At 39.1% G+C, this 15427-nt stretch overlaps 11 non-coding genes across 11 annotated transcripts; all 11 read left to right on the top strand.

Annotated features, from left to right (window-relative positions):
* Positions 1-67: 67 nt before the first annotated feature.
* TRNAL-CAG (transfer RNA leucine (anticodon CAG)) lies at positions 68-150 on the top strand. The gene has a single exon. It is a non-coding gene; the product is annotated as a tRNA-Leu (tRNA).
* A 380-nt stretch (positions 151-530) lies between these two features.
* TRNAL-CAG (transfer RNA leucine (anticodon CAG)) lies at positions 531-613 on the top strand. Its single transcript has one exon. It is a non-coding gene; the product is annotated as a tRNA-Leu (tRNA).
* Positions 614-1349: 736 nt separating this feature from the next.
* On the top strand, positions 1350-1432 carry TRNAL-CAG (transfer RNA leucine (anticodon CAG)). Its single transcript has one exon. It is a non-coding gene; the product is annotated as a tRNA-Leu (tRNA).
* A 659-nt stretch (positions 1433-2091) lies between these two features.
* TRNAL-CAG (transfer RNA leucine (anticodon CAG)) lies at positions 2092-2174 on the top strand. Its single transcript has one exon. It is a non-coding gene; the product is annotated as a tRNA-Leu (tRNA).
* A 634-nt stretch (positions 2175-2808) lies between these two features.
* On the top strand, positions 2809-2891 carry TRNAL-CAG (transfer RNA leucine (anticodon CAG)). Its single transcript has one exon. It is a non-coding gene; the product is annotated as a tRNA-Leu (tRNA).
* Positions 2892-3550: 659 nt separating this feature from the next.
* Positions 3551-3633, top strand: TRNAL-CAG (transfer RNA leucine (anticodon CAG)). The gene has a single exon. It is a non-coding gene; the product is annotated as a tRNA-Leu (tRNA).
* Positions 3634-4013: 380 nt separating this feature from the next.
* TRNAL-CAG (transfer RNA leucine (anticodon CAG)) lies at positions 4014-4096 on the top strand. Its single transcript has one exon. It is a non-coding gene; the product is annotated as a tRNA-Leu (tRNA).
* A 660-nt stretch (positions 4097-4756) lies between these two features.
* On the top strand, positions 4757-4839 carry TRNAL-CAG (transfer RNA leucine (anticodon CAG)). The gene has a single exon. It is a non-coding gene; the product is annotated as a tRNA-Leu (tRNA).
* A 1269-nt stretch (positions 4840-6108) lies between these two features.
* Positions 6109-6191, top strand: TRNAL-CAG (transfer RNA leucine (anticodon CAG)). Its single transcript has one exon. It is a non-coding gene; the product is annotated as a tRNA-Leu (tRNA).
* Positions 6192-6571: 380 nt separating this feature from the next.
* Positions 6572-6654, top strand: TRNAL-CAG (transfer RNA leucine (anticodon CAG)). Its single transcript has one exon. It is a non-coding gene; the product is annotated as a tRNA-Leu (tRNA).
* Positions 6655-7314: 660 nt separating this feature from the next.
* Positions 7315-7397, top strand: TRNAM-CAU (transfer RNA methionine (anticodon CAU)). Its single transcript has one exon. It is a non-coding gene; the product is annotated as a tRNA-Met (tRNA).
* Positions 7398-15427: the final 8030 nt, after the last annotated feature.

Here is a 15427-nt window from a genome sequence, read left to right as displayed (position 1 = left end):
ATGACCATTGTATCGTTGGAGAGGGGATTTCGTACTATATCACTTTTAAAAAATTTGTGTGATATATGTCAGGATGGCCGAGCGGTCTAAGGCGCTGCGTTCAGGTCGCAGTCTCCTCTGGAGGCGTGGGTTCAAATCCCACTTCTGACATGACTCTTTCTTTTCTTATTTGTTCTTCAATTCTTCTTCCTTGTTGCATGAAAAAAGAATGACTTAAGAATTAGATGAACACTCTCTGCAAAATTCTGTTTCCAATTCCACCATGTAAAAAATGTATCAATCAATCCACAATTTTGCTATGTATCAAGAAAAGATCACACTGTTTTCTCTGTCAAAATAGGGGCCTGAAACCTACCAAAGAGATCAATGTCATGTTCTTTGTATTGGTCATGAACATAAACCCCACTTGGGTACATTAAAATAGGATCCAATCAATCCCATAAGCTAAACAAAGTAGCCAGTTTGTGCAAGATTCACAAATTTCACTTCATAATATAAAATTTTTCTTAAAAATAGTGCGATAGGTATATGTCAGGATGGCCGAGTGGTCTATGGCGCTGCGTTCAGGTCGCAGTCTCCTCTGGAGGCGTGGGTTCAAATCCCACTTCTGACATAGTTCTTCCTTTCTTTATTGGTTCTACTATTTCCTTTTCCTTTTTGCATGAGAAGAGAATGACTTAAGAATCAGATTAACACCCACTGCAAAACTCTGTTTCAATTTCCACCATTCAAAAAGGCATCAATCCATTATATTTTTATATAGAAAGAAAATAGCACACTATTCTTTGTACAAATAAGGGCTTGAAACCTACCACTGACATCAATATCATGCTTTTTGTATTATCTGCTCCATACTTCTTGATTTATATTTTGCAAAATAAAATACCTCCCAAATTAAGAATTTGGGAGGCCTTTTTCTAACTTAAGAAAACTGCTCTTCTAAGCCATTGGTCATGAAAATAAACCCCACTTGGGTTCATTATAATAGAATCCAATGAATCCCACAAGCTAAAGGAAGTAGCCAGTTTGTGCAATCTTCACAAATTTTACTCAACAGTGAGTGAAAATGCATCAGCAAACAAACTCTGGGCATTTGAATTCTAATCCTCAAAAGAGAAAATAAATCCAACTTTATACATTAGAACCACTTTCAAAATGAATGGAAAAGCAATTGATACAGTCTTTAAATCAATAGTTTCATTAAAATAGGATCCAATCAATCCCATAAGCTAAACAAAGTAGGATCCAATCAATCCCATAAGCTAAACAAAGTAGCCAGTTTGTGCAAGATTCACAAATTTCACTTCATAATATAAAATTTTTTCTTAAAAATAGTGAGATAGGTATATGTCAGGATGGCCGAGTGGTCTATGGCGCTGCGTTCAGGTCGCAGTCTCCTCTGGAGAGGTGGGTTCAAATCCCACTTCTGACATAGTTCTTCCTTTCTTTATTGGTTCTACTATTTCCTCTTCCTTGTTGCATGAGAAGAGAATGACTTAAGATACAGATTAACACCCACTGCAAAACTCTGTTTCAATTTCCACCATTCAAAAATGCATCAATCCATTATGTTTTTATATAGAAAGAAAATAGCAGCCTATTCTTTGTACAAAAAAGGGCTTTAAAGCTACCACTGACATCAATATCATGCTTTTTGTATTGTCTGGTTCATACTTCTTGATTTATATTTTGCTAAATAAAATACCTCCCAAATTAAGAATTTGGGAGGCATTTTTCTAACTTAAGAAAACTGCTCTTCTAAGCCATTGGTCATGAAAATAAACCCCACTTGGGTTCATTATAATAGAATCCAATAAATCCCACAAGCTAAAGGAAGTAGCCAGTTTGTGCAATCTTCACAAATTTTACTCAACAGTGAGTGAAAATGCATCAGCAAACAAACTCTGGGCATTTGAATTCTAATCCTCAAAAGAGAAAATAAATCCTACTTTATACATTAGAACCACTTTCAAAATGAATGGAAAAGCAATTGATACAGTCTTTAAATCAATAGTTTCTACAATATGACCATTGTATCGTTGGAGAGGGGATTTCGTACTATATCACTTTTAAAAAATTTGTGTGATATATGTCAGGATGGCCGAGCGGTCTAAGGCGCTGCGTTCAGGTCGCAGTCTCCTCTGGAGGCGTGGGTTCAAATCCCACTTCTGACATGACTCTTTCTTTTCTTATTTGTTCTTCAATTCTTCTTCCTTGTTGCATGAAAAAAGAATGACTTAAGAATTAGATGAACACTCTCTGCAAAATTCTGTTTCCAATTCCACCATGTAAAAAATGTATCAATCAATCCACAATTTTGCTATGTATCAAGAAAAGATCACACTGTTTTCTTTGTCAAAATAGGGGCCTGAAACCTACCAAAGAGATCAATGTCATGTTCTTTGTATTGGTCATGAACATAAACCCCACTTGGGTACATTAAAATAGGATCCAATGAATCCCACAAGCTAAAGGAAGTAGCCAGTTTGTGCAATCTTCACAAATTTTACTCAACAGTGAGTGAAAATGCATCAGCAAACAAACTCTGGGCATTTGAATTCTAATCCTCAAAAGAGAAAATAAATCCTACTTTATACATTAGAACCACTTTCAAAATGAATGGAAAAGCAATTGATACAGTCTTTAAATCAATAGTTTCATTAAAATAGGATCCAATCAATCCCATAAGCTAAACAAAGTAGGATCCAATCAATCCCATAAGCTAAACAAAGTAGCCAGTTTGTGCAAGATTCACAAATTTCACTTCATAATATTACATTTTTCTTAAAAATAGTGCGATAGGTATATGTCAGGATGGCCGAGTGGTCTATGGCGCTGCGTTCAGGTCGCAGTCTCCTCTGGAGGCGTGGGTTCAAATCCCACTTCTGACATAGTTCTTCCTTTCTTTATTGGTTCTACTATTTCCTTTTCCTTTTTGCATGAGAAGAGAATGACTTAAGAATCAGATTAACACCCACTGCAAAACTCTGTTTCAATTTCCACCATTCAAAAAGGCATCAATCCATTATATTTTTATATAGAAAGAAAATAGCACACTATTCTTTGTACAAATAAGGGCTTGAAACCTACCACTGACATCAATATCATGCTTTTTGTATTATCTGCTCCATACTTCTTGATTTATATTTCGCTAAATAAAATACCTCCCAAATTAAGAATTTGGGAGGCATTTTTCTAACTTAAGAAAACTGCTCTTCTAAGCCATTGGTCATGAAAATAAACCCCACTTGGGTTCATTATAATAGAATCCAATGAATCCCACAAGCTAAAGGAAGTAGCCAGTTTGTGCAATCTTCACAAATTTTACTCAACAGTGAGTGAAAATGCATCAGCAAACAAACTCTGGGCATTTGAATTCTAATCCTCAAAAGAGAAAATAAATCCTACTTTATACATTAGAACCACTTTCAAAATGAATGGAAAAGCAATTGATACAGTCTTTAAATCAATAGTTTCTACAATATGACCATTGTATCGTTAGAGAGGTAATTTCGTACTAAATCACTTTTAAAAACTTAGTGTGATATATGTCAGGATGGCCGAGCGGTCTAAGGCGCTGCGTTCAGATCGCAGCCTCCTCTGGAGGCGTGGGTTCAAATCCCACTTCTGACATGACTCTTTCTTTTCTTATTTGTTCTTCAATTCCTCTTCCTTGTTGCATGAAAAAAGAATGACTTAAGAATTAGATGAACACTCTCTGAAAAATTCTGTTTCCAATTCCACCATGTAAAAAATGTATCAATCAATCCACAATTTTGCTATGTATCAAGAAAAGATCACACTGTTTTCTCTGTCAAAATAGGGGCCTGAAACCTACCAAAGAGATCAATGTCATGTTCTTTGTATTGGTCATGAACATAAACCCCACTTGGGTACATTAAAATAGGATCCAATCAATCCCATAAGCTAAACAAAGTAGCCAGTTTGTGCAAGATTCACAAATTTCACTTCATAATATAAAATTTTTCTTAAAAATAGTGCGATAGGTATATGTCAGGATGGCCGAGTGGTCTATGGCGCTGCGTTCAGGTCGCAGTCTCCTCTGGAGGCGTGGGTTCAAATCCCACTTCTGACATAGTTCTTCCTTTCTTTATTGGTTCTGCTATTTCCTCTTCCTTGTTGCATGAGAAGAGAATGACTTAAGAATCAGATTAACACCCACTGCAAAACTCTGTTTCAATTTCCACCATTCAAAAATGCATCAATCCATTATGTTTTTATATAGAAAGAAAATAGCACACTATTCTTTGTACAAAAAAGGGCTTGAAAGCTACCACTGACATCAATATCATGCTTTTTGTATTGTCTGCTCCATACTTCTTGATTTATATTTTGCTAAATAAAATACCTCCCAAATTAAGAATTTGGGAGGCCTTTTTCTAACTTAAGAAAACTGCTCTTCTAAGCCATTGGTCATGAAAATAAACCCCACTTGGGTTCATTTTAATAGAATCCAATGAATCCCACAAGCTAAAGGAAGTAGCCAGTTTGTGCAATCTTCACAAATTTTACTCAACAGTGAGTGAAAATGCATCAGCAAACAAACTCTGGGCATTTGAATTCTAATCCTCAAAAGAGAAAATAAATCCTACTTTATACATTAGAACCACTTTCAAAATGAATGGAAAAGCAATTGATACAGTCTTTAAATCAATAGTTTCTACAATATGACCATTGTATCGTTGGAGAGGGGATTTCGTACTATATCACTTTTTAAAAAGTTAGTTTGATATATGTCAGGATGGCCGAGCGGTCTAAGGCGCTGCGTTCAGGTCGCAGTCTCCTCTGGAGGCGTGGGTTCAAATCCCACTTCTGACATGACTCTTTCTATTCTTATTTGCTCTTCAATTCTTCTTCCTTGTTGCATGAAAAAAGAATGACTTAAGAATTAGATGAACACTCTCTGCAAAATTCTGTTTCCAATTCCACCATGGAAAAAAATGTATCAATCAATCCACAATTTTGCTATGTATCAAGAAAAGATCACACTGTTTTCTCTTTAAAAATAGGGGCCTGAAACCTACCAAAGAGATCAATGTTCTTTGTATTGGTCATGAACATAAACCCCACTTGGGTACATTAAAATAGGATCCAATCAATCCCATAAGCTAAACAAAGTAGCCAGTTTGTGCAAGATTCACAAATTTCACTTCATAATATTAAATTTTTCTTAAAAATATTGCGATAGCTATATGTCAGGATGGCCGAGTGGTCTTTGGTCGCAGTCTCCTCTGGAGGCGTGGGTTCAAATCCCACTTCTGACATAGTTCTTCCTTTCTTTATTGGCTCTACTATTTCCTTTTCCTTTTTGCATGAGAAAAGAATTATTAAGTTTCTTATATAGCGCACACATATTACTCAGCGCTTTACAGAGTATAGTTGAACATTGACATCTGTATCTGCCCCAGTGGAGCTTACAATCTATATTCTCTACCACATGTACACACGCACACAGACATTCTAGGGTTCATTCTAGTCATTCAAGAATGACTTAAGAATCAGATTAACACCCACTGCAAAACTCTGTTTCAATTTCCACCATTCAAAAAGGCATCAATCCATTATATTTTTATATAGCAAGAAAATAGCACACTATTCTTTGTACAAATAAGGGCTTGAAACCTACCACTGACATCAATATCATGCTTTTTGTATTATCTGCTCCATACTTCTTGATTTATATTTCGCTAAATAAAATACCTCCCAAATTAAGAATTTGGGAGGCATTTTTCTAACTTAAGAAAACTGCTCTTCTAAGCCATTGGTCATGAAAATAAACCCCACTTGGGTTCATTATAATAGAATCCAATGAATCCCACAAGCTAAATGAAGTAGCCAGTTTGTGCAATCTTCACAAATTTTACTCAACAGTGAGTGAAAATGCATCAGCAAACAAACTCTGGGCATTTGAATTCTAATCCTCAAAAGAGAAAAGAAATCCTACTTTATACATTAGAACCACTTTCAAAATGAATGGAAAAGCAGTTGAAACAGTCTTTAAATCAATAGTTTCTACAATATGACCATTGTATCGTTAGAGAGGGGATTTCGTACTATATCACTTTTTAAAAAATTAATGTGATATATGTCAGGATGGCCGAGCTGTCTAAGGCGCTGCGTTCAGGTTGCAGTCTCCTCTGGAGGCGTGGGTTCAAATCCCACTTCTGACATGACTCTTTCTTTTCTTATTTGTTCTTCAATTCTTCTTCCTTGTTGCATGAAAAAAGAATGACTTAAGAATTAGATGAAGACTCTCTGCAAAATTCTGTTTACAATTCCACCATGGAAAAAATGTATCAATCAATCCACAATTTTGCTATGTATCAAGAAAAGATCACACTGTTTTCTCTGTCAAAATAGGGGCCTGAAACCTACCAAAGAGATCAATGTCATGTTCTTTGTATTGGTCATGAACATAAACCCCACTTGGGTACATTAAAATAGGATCCAATCAATCCCATAAGCTAAACAAAGTAGCCAGTTTGTGCAAGATTCACAAATTTCACTTCATAAAATTAAATTTTTCTTAAAAATAGTGCGATAGATATATGTCAGGATGGCCGAGTGGTCTATGGTGCTGCGTTCAGGTCGCAGTCTCCTCTGGAGGCGTGGGTTCAAATCCCACTTCTGACATAGTTCTTCCTTTCTTTATTGGTTCTACTATTTCCTCTTCCTTGTTGCATGAGAAGAGAATGACTTAAGAATCAGATTAACACCCACTGCAAAACTCTGTTTCAATTTCCACCATTCAAAAATGCATCAATCCATTATGTTTTTATATAGAAAGAAAATAGCACACTATTCTTTGTACAAAAAAGGGCTTGAAAGCTACCACTGACATCAATATCATGCTTTTTGTATTGTCTGCTCCATACTTCTTGATTTATATTTTGCTAAATAAAATACCTCCCAAATTAAGAATTTGGGAGGCCTTTTTCTAACTTAAGAAAACTGCTCTTCTAAGCCATTGGTCATGAAAATAAACCCCACTTGGGTTCATTATAATAGAATCCAATGAATCCCACAAGCTAAAGGAAGTAGCCAGTTTGTGCAATCTTCACAAATTTTACTCAACAGTGAGTGAAAATGCATCAGCAAACAAACTCTGGGCATTTGAATTATAATCCTCAAAAGAGAAAATAAATCCTACTTTATACATTAGAACCACTTTCAAAATGAATGGAAAAGCAATTGATACAGTCTTTAAATCAATAGTTTCTACAATATGACCATTGTATCGTTAGAGAGGGGATTTCGTACTATATCACTTTTTAAAAAGTTATAGTGATATATGTCAGGATGGCCGAGCTGTCTAAGGCGCTGCGTTCATGTCGCAGTCTCCTCTGGAGGCGTGGGTTCAAATCCCACTTCTGACAGGACTCTTTCTTTTCTTATTTGTTCTTCAATTCTTCTTCCTTGTTGCATGAAAAAAGAATGACTTAAGAATTAGATGAACACTCTCTGCAAAATTCTGTTTCCAATTCCACCATGGAAAAAAAATGTATCAATCAATCCACAATTTTGCTATGTATCAAGAAAAGATCACACTGTTTTCTCTTTAAAAATAGGGGCCTGAAACCTACCAAAGAGATCAATGTCATGTTCTTTGTATTGGTCATGAACATAAACACCACTTGGGTACATTAAAATAGGATCCAATCAATCCCATAAGCTAAACAAAGTAGCCAGTTTGTGCAAGATTCACAAATTTCACTTCATAATATTACATTTTTCTTAAAAATAGTGCGATAGCTATATGTCAGGATGGCCGAGTGGTCTATGGTCGCAGTCTCCTCTGGAGGCATGGGTTCAAATCCCACTTCTGACATAGTTCTTCCTTTCTTTATTGGTTCTACTATTTCCTTTTCCTTTTTGCATGAGAAGAGAATGACTTAAGAATCAGATTAACACCCACTGCAAAACTCTGTTTCAATTTCCACCATTCAAAAAGGCATCAATCCATTATATTTTTATATAGCAAGAAAATAGCACACTATTCTTTGTACAAATAAGGGCTTGAAAAATACCACTGACATCAATATCATGCTTTTTGTATTATCTGCTCCAAACTTCTTGATTTATATTTCGCTAAATAAAATACCTCCCAAATTAAGAATTTGGGAGGCATTTTTCTAACTTAAGAAAACTGCTCTTCTAAGCCATTGGTCATGAAAATAAACCCCACTTGGGTTCATTATAATAGAATCCAATGAATCCCACAAGCTAAATGAAGTAGCCAGTTTGTGCAATCTTCACAAATTTTACTCAACAGTGAGTGAAAATGCATCAGCAAACAAACTCTGGGCATTTGAATTCTAATCCTCAAAAGAGAAAATAAATCCTACTTTATACATTAGAACCACTTTCAAAATTAATGGAAAAGCAGTTGATACAGTCTTTAAATCAATAGTTTCTACAATATGACCATTGTATCGTTAGAGAGGGGATTTCGTACTATATCACTTTTTAAAAAGCTAGTGTGATATATGTCAGGATGGCCGAGCGGTCTAAGGCGCTGCGTTCAGGTCGCATTCTCCTCTGGAGGCATGGGTTCAAATCCCACTTCTGACCTGACTCTTTCTTTTCTTATTTGTTCTTCAATTCTTCTTCCTTGTTGCATGAAAAAAGAATGACTTAAGAATTAGATGAACGGGGGGGCGTGGCCATGGCAGGGCGGCAGTGAGGAGACGTGGGAAGGAGAGCTCCCTGGATGTAATCCTGTAAAAATATATATAGCCGCCTGGAAAAGAAAAACTAACTGGGTGTCATTGCCTGCATGCGCTGAACTTTCGTGTGCGGTGGGCTGCGAGTGTACCTTCGTTCCCTTGCTGCCGTTTCGCTGCCGGCTGGAGATCGTGGAGAGCGCTGGTGTCTGACGTGAGCCTCTCTGACGGGTTGTGGAAGCGCCGTAAGAGTCGGCGGCGCACAGGGGTGACGTCAGCGGCCGGGACAAGGCCGCGACGCGGCGGCTAGCAGGAGAGCGCGCCGCTGAAAGATACAGGGGCAATACAAAACCCTGACACGCGGCAGAAGCGCCGTAGGAGTCCGTGGCACACAGAGGCGATGGGAGTGGTGCGGACGGGTGGCTGGCCGTAAGCACGTGCAGCTTTGGAGCACAGGGGGAGAGGAGGACTGGCGCTCGTGCCGAGAGGAGGACTGGTGAAGGGAGCCCGACTGTCGGTGCGCTTAGCTGGGCACAAGTGGGCCATTCAGCTGGAGGAAAACATCCCCTGGGACATATCTTGTGTGCTCTGGAGCTGGAGGGAGAGACCCCTAAAATAAAGAGATCCCACAGAGACAGAAAATGATATCGGCGCTAAACTCAATAAACCACTTTCTTGGAATATGTTTGGGGTATAGACCCAAATACACCACTGTGTACAAGTACCCAATGAATATATTGGTATATGTGCACAGTGGGTTCCAGCCGCATAGAGTGAGGGAATTGCCTATTCCCGAGGTATGCAAGAATAAAACAGAAAAACACATATAATGCGCTAGAAACAATGTATAAATATATAAATTTATTAAATAGAAATTACACTGGCCAGTGTTAAAAAATCAGATTGTTACAAACAATTTCATTAGAATATAAAAATGGAGAAAAAGACTAAAAAAAGGGGGGGGGGGGGGGTGGGTTTTTAGTCCGCCATCAAAAAAATGTTTTGTATTATTTTCCCACAGTCTTTGAGAGATTGAGAGGTTTATTTGTTTTTAATCATGGGTTCTCCTTGTGAGATAGGTGGAGGATATCTGTATTCCTCTATACATGAAACCTTCTCACACTATATTTGTCTGGCCTGACATAAATTCAATGTATGGAGAAAAAATTGAATAAAATATAAATAAAAAATAGGGGAGGTATCCTCCCTGTACCTGCACTGGAAGTCCCAGGTTTGTGTGCTTTATATTTTGTTAGCAATGGTGCTTTTTAAATTGATGGTACTTTCCTGGGAACCCGGGCTCCTTCTTCTAGGAGAGATCACAGTGTCCTCCGGTAATGTAGCACTTTCTGCAGGTATCACGGGCAGGTCCGCCTGTATTTCAGGATGAAAAAGTAATAGCTCAATAACGCGTTTCCCCGCCTCCGTGGGGACTCAGCGGCTTCCTCAGATTTTTGAGCTCAAAAATCTGAGGAAGCCGCTGAGTCCCCACGGAGGCGGGGAAACGCGTTATTGAGCTATTACTTTTTCATCCTGAAATACAGGCGGACCTGCCCGTGATACCTGCAGAAAGTGCTACATTACCGGAGGACACTGTGATCTCTCCTAGAAGAAGGAGCCCGGGTTCCCAGGAAAGTACCATCAATTTAAAAAGCACCATTGCTAACAAAATATAAAGCACACAAACCTGGGACTTCCAGTGCAGGTACAGGGAGGATACCTCCCCTATTTTTTATTTATATTTTATTCAATTTTTTCTCCATACATTGAATTTATGTCAGGCCAGACAAATATAGTGTGAGAAGGTTTCATGTATAGAGGAATACAGATATCCTCCACCTATCTCACAAGGAGAACCCATGATTAAAAACAAATAAACCTCTCAATCTCTCAAAGACTGTGGGAAAATAATACAAAACATTTTTTTGATGGCGGACTAAAAACCCACCCCCCCCCCCTTTTTTTAGTCTTTTTCTCCATTTTTATATTCTAATGAAATTGTTTGTAACAATCTGATTTTTTAACACTGGCCAGTGTAATTTCTATTTAATAAATTTATATATTTATACATTGTTTCTAGCGCATTATATGTGTTTTTCTGTTTTATCCCACAGAGACGATTGCAGTGCATCATACCATCAGGTAATATCACTCTAAATTACCTGCTTTTGACTTTTGTGGGAACTATGTCACTCGGCATCTGAGTTAACGTGCTAGCCAGAGTAAAAGTTACAAGGGGATAAAGTCAGCATAAACCGCCGTCAGACCAAGGAAAAAGACATATTAAAGGACCCTCCCTCGGCGTGCCCCCACTCCTGTATATCATTGAAAAGGCTCCCGCACTAAAAATAGGCATTGTATAAACTGTCCAAACATTACTATCTGAAATGGGCAAAACTGGGAACGCAAGTGCGGCAGCCAGATTAGAAAGATATGCCCGCTCTCAACCCACCACAAAAACCCCCACAACCACCCCAATGTCAACACCAGTTAAAGGTAGTGGCTCACAGGAGGAGCATGAGATTACACTACAACAATTAATGGAGGCCATAAAAGGCTCTGAGCAGAGAATCATGGAGAAGGTCTCAGATATACAAACAGATGTGGCCAATATGAGGCTGGATATGAAAGCTGTAAAAGATCAGATAGAAGAGGCAGAAGCCCGGGTATCAAAGCTGGAAGACAGTAGCAACAAAATGGAGGTGAAAGTCGATTTGTTGTCCAATCAAATGAGAGATATGAAAAATAAAATCTCCGACTTGGAAGGGAGGAGTCGCAGGAATAACGTCAGGATTGTTGGACTGCCCGAAAGGGAGGAGGGCATTGAGCCCATAAAATATATGGAACAATGGTTAAGAGAGAAGTTTGGAGGGGAATCGTTCTCTAAATTCTTCTCGATAGAAAGAGCTCATAGGGTGCCCCTTAGGCCCTTACCTCCAGGAGCCCCACCGAGAACGATGATCATTAAAATGTTGCACTTCCAAGATCGCGACACAGTAATCCGGCTTGCCAGAGTAAAGAGCCTGCTTGAACACAATGGGGCTAAAATATCAATCTTCCCTGATTATGCAGTTGAGATACAGAAGGAAAGAGCGAAATTTATTGAGATAAAACGCAGATTACGTGAAAAAGGTCTCAAGTACTCTATGATATACCCCGCCAAACTGAGGGTGGTGGCGGGTGCAGAAACTGTATTTTTTGCGAATCCAAAAGAAGCAGCTTGCTGGATTGACAAATGGGCACCGGGAAGACACCAATTGGCTGACAGCGAGACTTTAAATTAATTTAAACATATTCCAGGGGGCTCCCCGCGCGTTGGTGGCCAAGTGAAGTTAAGCCCCAAGGGAAAATAGTAAAGGGAGGGGAATACAAGTATACCCTGGGGGGGGGGTTGGTATACAGGGAGGGGGAGGGAGCGGGGAAGGGATGGGGATTCTTGTGTATGTAAGTGTTAAGTGTTTTGTAAATGTATTTTGTGTTATGTGTAGGCGCTCAACTTGTATACAGCTGGCTCACTACGGGGGTAAACATAAATTTGGTATATCGGAAGTAGACTGGATGGGCCTTGAGGGGATAAGAATAGGCTTGTTTGATGAGGACAGTTATATGAAAATACAGCTATTATGCCCTCAGGCCTGATTAAAGCACTTGCGTGGAATATCCGCGGGATAAATGATAGGATAAAACGTTCTCTTGTATTGAACCAGCTTAAACATTATGGTGCAGATATCATTTGCCTGTCCGAAACTCACCTAGAGGGGAAGAAACTTTTGGCACTTAAAAAATCGTGGATTGGCCACGCATATCATGCCCCTTTTACATCGACCTCTAGGGGAGTTTCGGTCTTAATTCGCAAATCAATATATTTTTCTTGCAACAGGATCTTGATTGACCCAAACGGTTGTTATGTCTTTTTGGATTGTACGGTGAATTCAATGCAACTCTTGGTGTTAGCAATTTATATCCCCCCACCATTTACATACAAAATCCTCAACAAGGCTACAGAATTTATCGCCCTGACCCCAAATATTCCTCTGCTGTGTATGGGGGACTTCAATAATATATTGAATCCCCAGCTTGATAGATGGAGTAGTGTGGGGGCAGGAGGAGGTAGGGGGAATCAGGGATTTGCTAGTTATATAGACAATATTGGATGGATAGACCCCTGGCGCCTCCGAAATCCCAATACTGCGCAGTTTTCTTGCTTCTCCACATCATATATTGCTTTCTCCAGGATCGACCTGATGTTGGTATCCAGAGAGTTTGTGCCAAAGGTCCGTAAGATCGAGTATAAAGCGCGGGGCATATCGGACCACTCCCCGATATATATGGAATTTGAGGCGACTAATGAAAAGGGTAGTAACTCTTGGAGATTTAACCCCATGTGGCTGTGCAGTATTGACCAAAACAACGATCTTGCGGACCAGTGGCAGAAATTCTGGGAGAGTAATGAGGGCTCAGCGAGCACTTCCATAGTCTGGGATGCCTTTAAGGCGTTTATTAGAGGAACCCTCAGAAAATGCATCGCTGAAGCAAAAAAAAAAGTAGAGAGGATATTTCAACCTTGGAGAGGGAGTGCATAGAAAAGAAAAAAGAATACTGTATAAATAAAACAGATGTCGCATATAGGAGTTGGCAGGAGGCTAAAGGGAAATGGTTAGATGCGATTAAAAAGGTAAATCAAACCATTATGATGCACAGAGCAAATTTGAGATACCAAAACGAAGACCGCGCAGGGAAATATCTCGCCTTTATAGCGAAATGCGAGGAAACATCCAATACTATATTGGCGGTCAAAAATCAAGCAGACAAAATAGTAAACACTGCCTCCCAGATCGGGGAAGCATTTGTAATTTACTTTAGACAATTATACGCTAGTAAGCTTCAATTCAGTGAAGAAAAAATAAAACAATATTTGGATAATATCAGGCTCCCCAAATTGGATGATGCAGGTATATGGGAATTGGAGGCCCCTTTGAAGATTGAAGAAGTCACTGAGGCTATAAAGTCATTACCCTCAGGAAAAGCCCCTGGCCTGGACGGCATACCTGCCGAGGTCTATAAACAATATATCGATACATTGGCACCTCTTCTCTATAATACCCTTGGGGAAGGATTCGCCACGGGGACTATTCCAAAATCAATGACCGAAGCCAAAATCATATTGATCTTAAAACCCGATAAAAATCCATTAGATTTGGACTCATATAGGCCAATCTCACTTATTTCTTTTGAGGCTAAAGTGATCGCTAAAATATTTGCCAAAAGATTAAACAAACATATCTTAAAATTAATACATTCTGACCAGACAGGTTTTATCCCTGGAAAGGAGACCAGTATAAATATACGAAGGCTATATTCACACTTGCAGTTGATGGGCGCCGGGGAGAGCCATGGAGCAGTGGTCTCATTAGACGCCATAAAAGCCTTTGATGCAGTGGAGTGGGCATATTTATGGCAGGTCCTCCGGGCGTATGGGCTCGGACCAAACTTTTTGAGGTGGCTTCAGCTGCTATATTCTGAACCATCTGCCCGGGTATCCGTTAACGGATGGACATCATTGCCCTTTGGTCTCGCTAGGGGAACACGGCAGGGATGTCCGTTATCCCCGGCCCTGTTCGCCCTGGCGATAGAGCCTTTGGCTTGCTTGATTAGGCAACATCCGGAGGACATAGGTTTTAGGGTAAAAGGCCAAGAAGAAAGGATCACGTTATATGCAGACGATTTATTAATATTTTTAAAGGAATATAAAAAGTCCCTTCCGCTGATTTTGAAGCTGATAGAGGAATATGGAGACTATACGGGCTTCAGGATAAATTGGGCAAAGTCCAGTGTCTTTCCAGTGGGTAACCCGGGCAACTACACGCAAGTATCATCATTCCAATTAAAATGGGTACCCGTTTTTAAATACTTAGGAGTTTATATCTCCCGGGACTCAAAGGAGTACATAGATCTAAATATACGTCCTTTAATGGAATGGTTAAAAAAGAAAATAAAAATATGGAGTAGGCTGCCCCTGATAGCCACTGGAAGGATAAATCTGGTAAAAATGACTATTCTTCCCAAGTTCCTGTATATACTGCATCATTCACCGGTGTATCTTCCCAAATCCCTATTCAGGAAATTAAATAGCATAATAAGTTCGTTTATTTGGAACGGCTCCCGACCAAAGATCAAATTGGATAAATTAATGAGCCCAAGACTAAAGGGTGGGTTAGGATTGCCGGATTTTAGGCTATATTATATAGCCTCGCAAATGGCACAATTAAGTTCTTGGTTCAATGAAGAAGTGGCCAACAGTCGTCTGATAGATGAACTTGTAAATGCCTCCACCCCCAACATACCCCCAAGGTTTAGATTAATCCAGGGTAAAAAACACTTGGGTGATTTGCCATTGGTGGTGCAGGCAGTAAAAATTTGGCGTGAAGCAGACCAAGTATTAGATAACAAATTTATGGATAAGGAATTTAGAATAGTCGACATACTTAGCCCTAAGGAAGCTAGGGTTCTGCAACTAGCAGAAGCCTGGCATCCATACGCAATAAATTACCTCTCCCAGCTATATGATCCAAAGGGATTAAAACCCTTTTTCCAACTAAAAGAGGAATATGGCCTTCCGAATACATTTCTTTTCCGATATATACAACTAAAAAGTGTGGTCGAAATGCATATAACAAATTCAAATCCATGCTTCAGCGAGTCAGCAATTAAAAAGATAATTAAAGTCCCTAACACTAAGAAAA

The sequence above is a fragment of the Crinia signifera genome, chromosome 1 (genome assembly GCF_055691185.1).
Source record: "Crinia signifera chromosome 1, ASM5569118v1, whole genome shotgun sequence".
NCBI classification, from domain to species: domain Eukaryota; kingdom Metazoa; phylum Chordata; class Amphibia; order Anura; family Myobatrachidae; genus Crinia; species Crinia signifera.
Note: the sequence above shows the minus strand (reverse complement) of the source record. Positions and strands in the feature narration are given on the sequence as shown.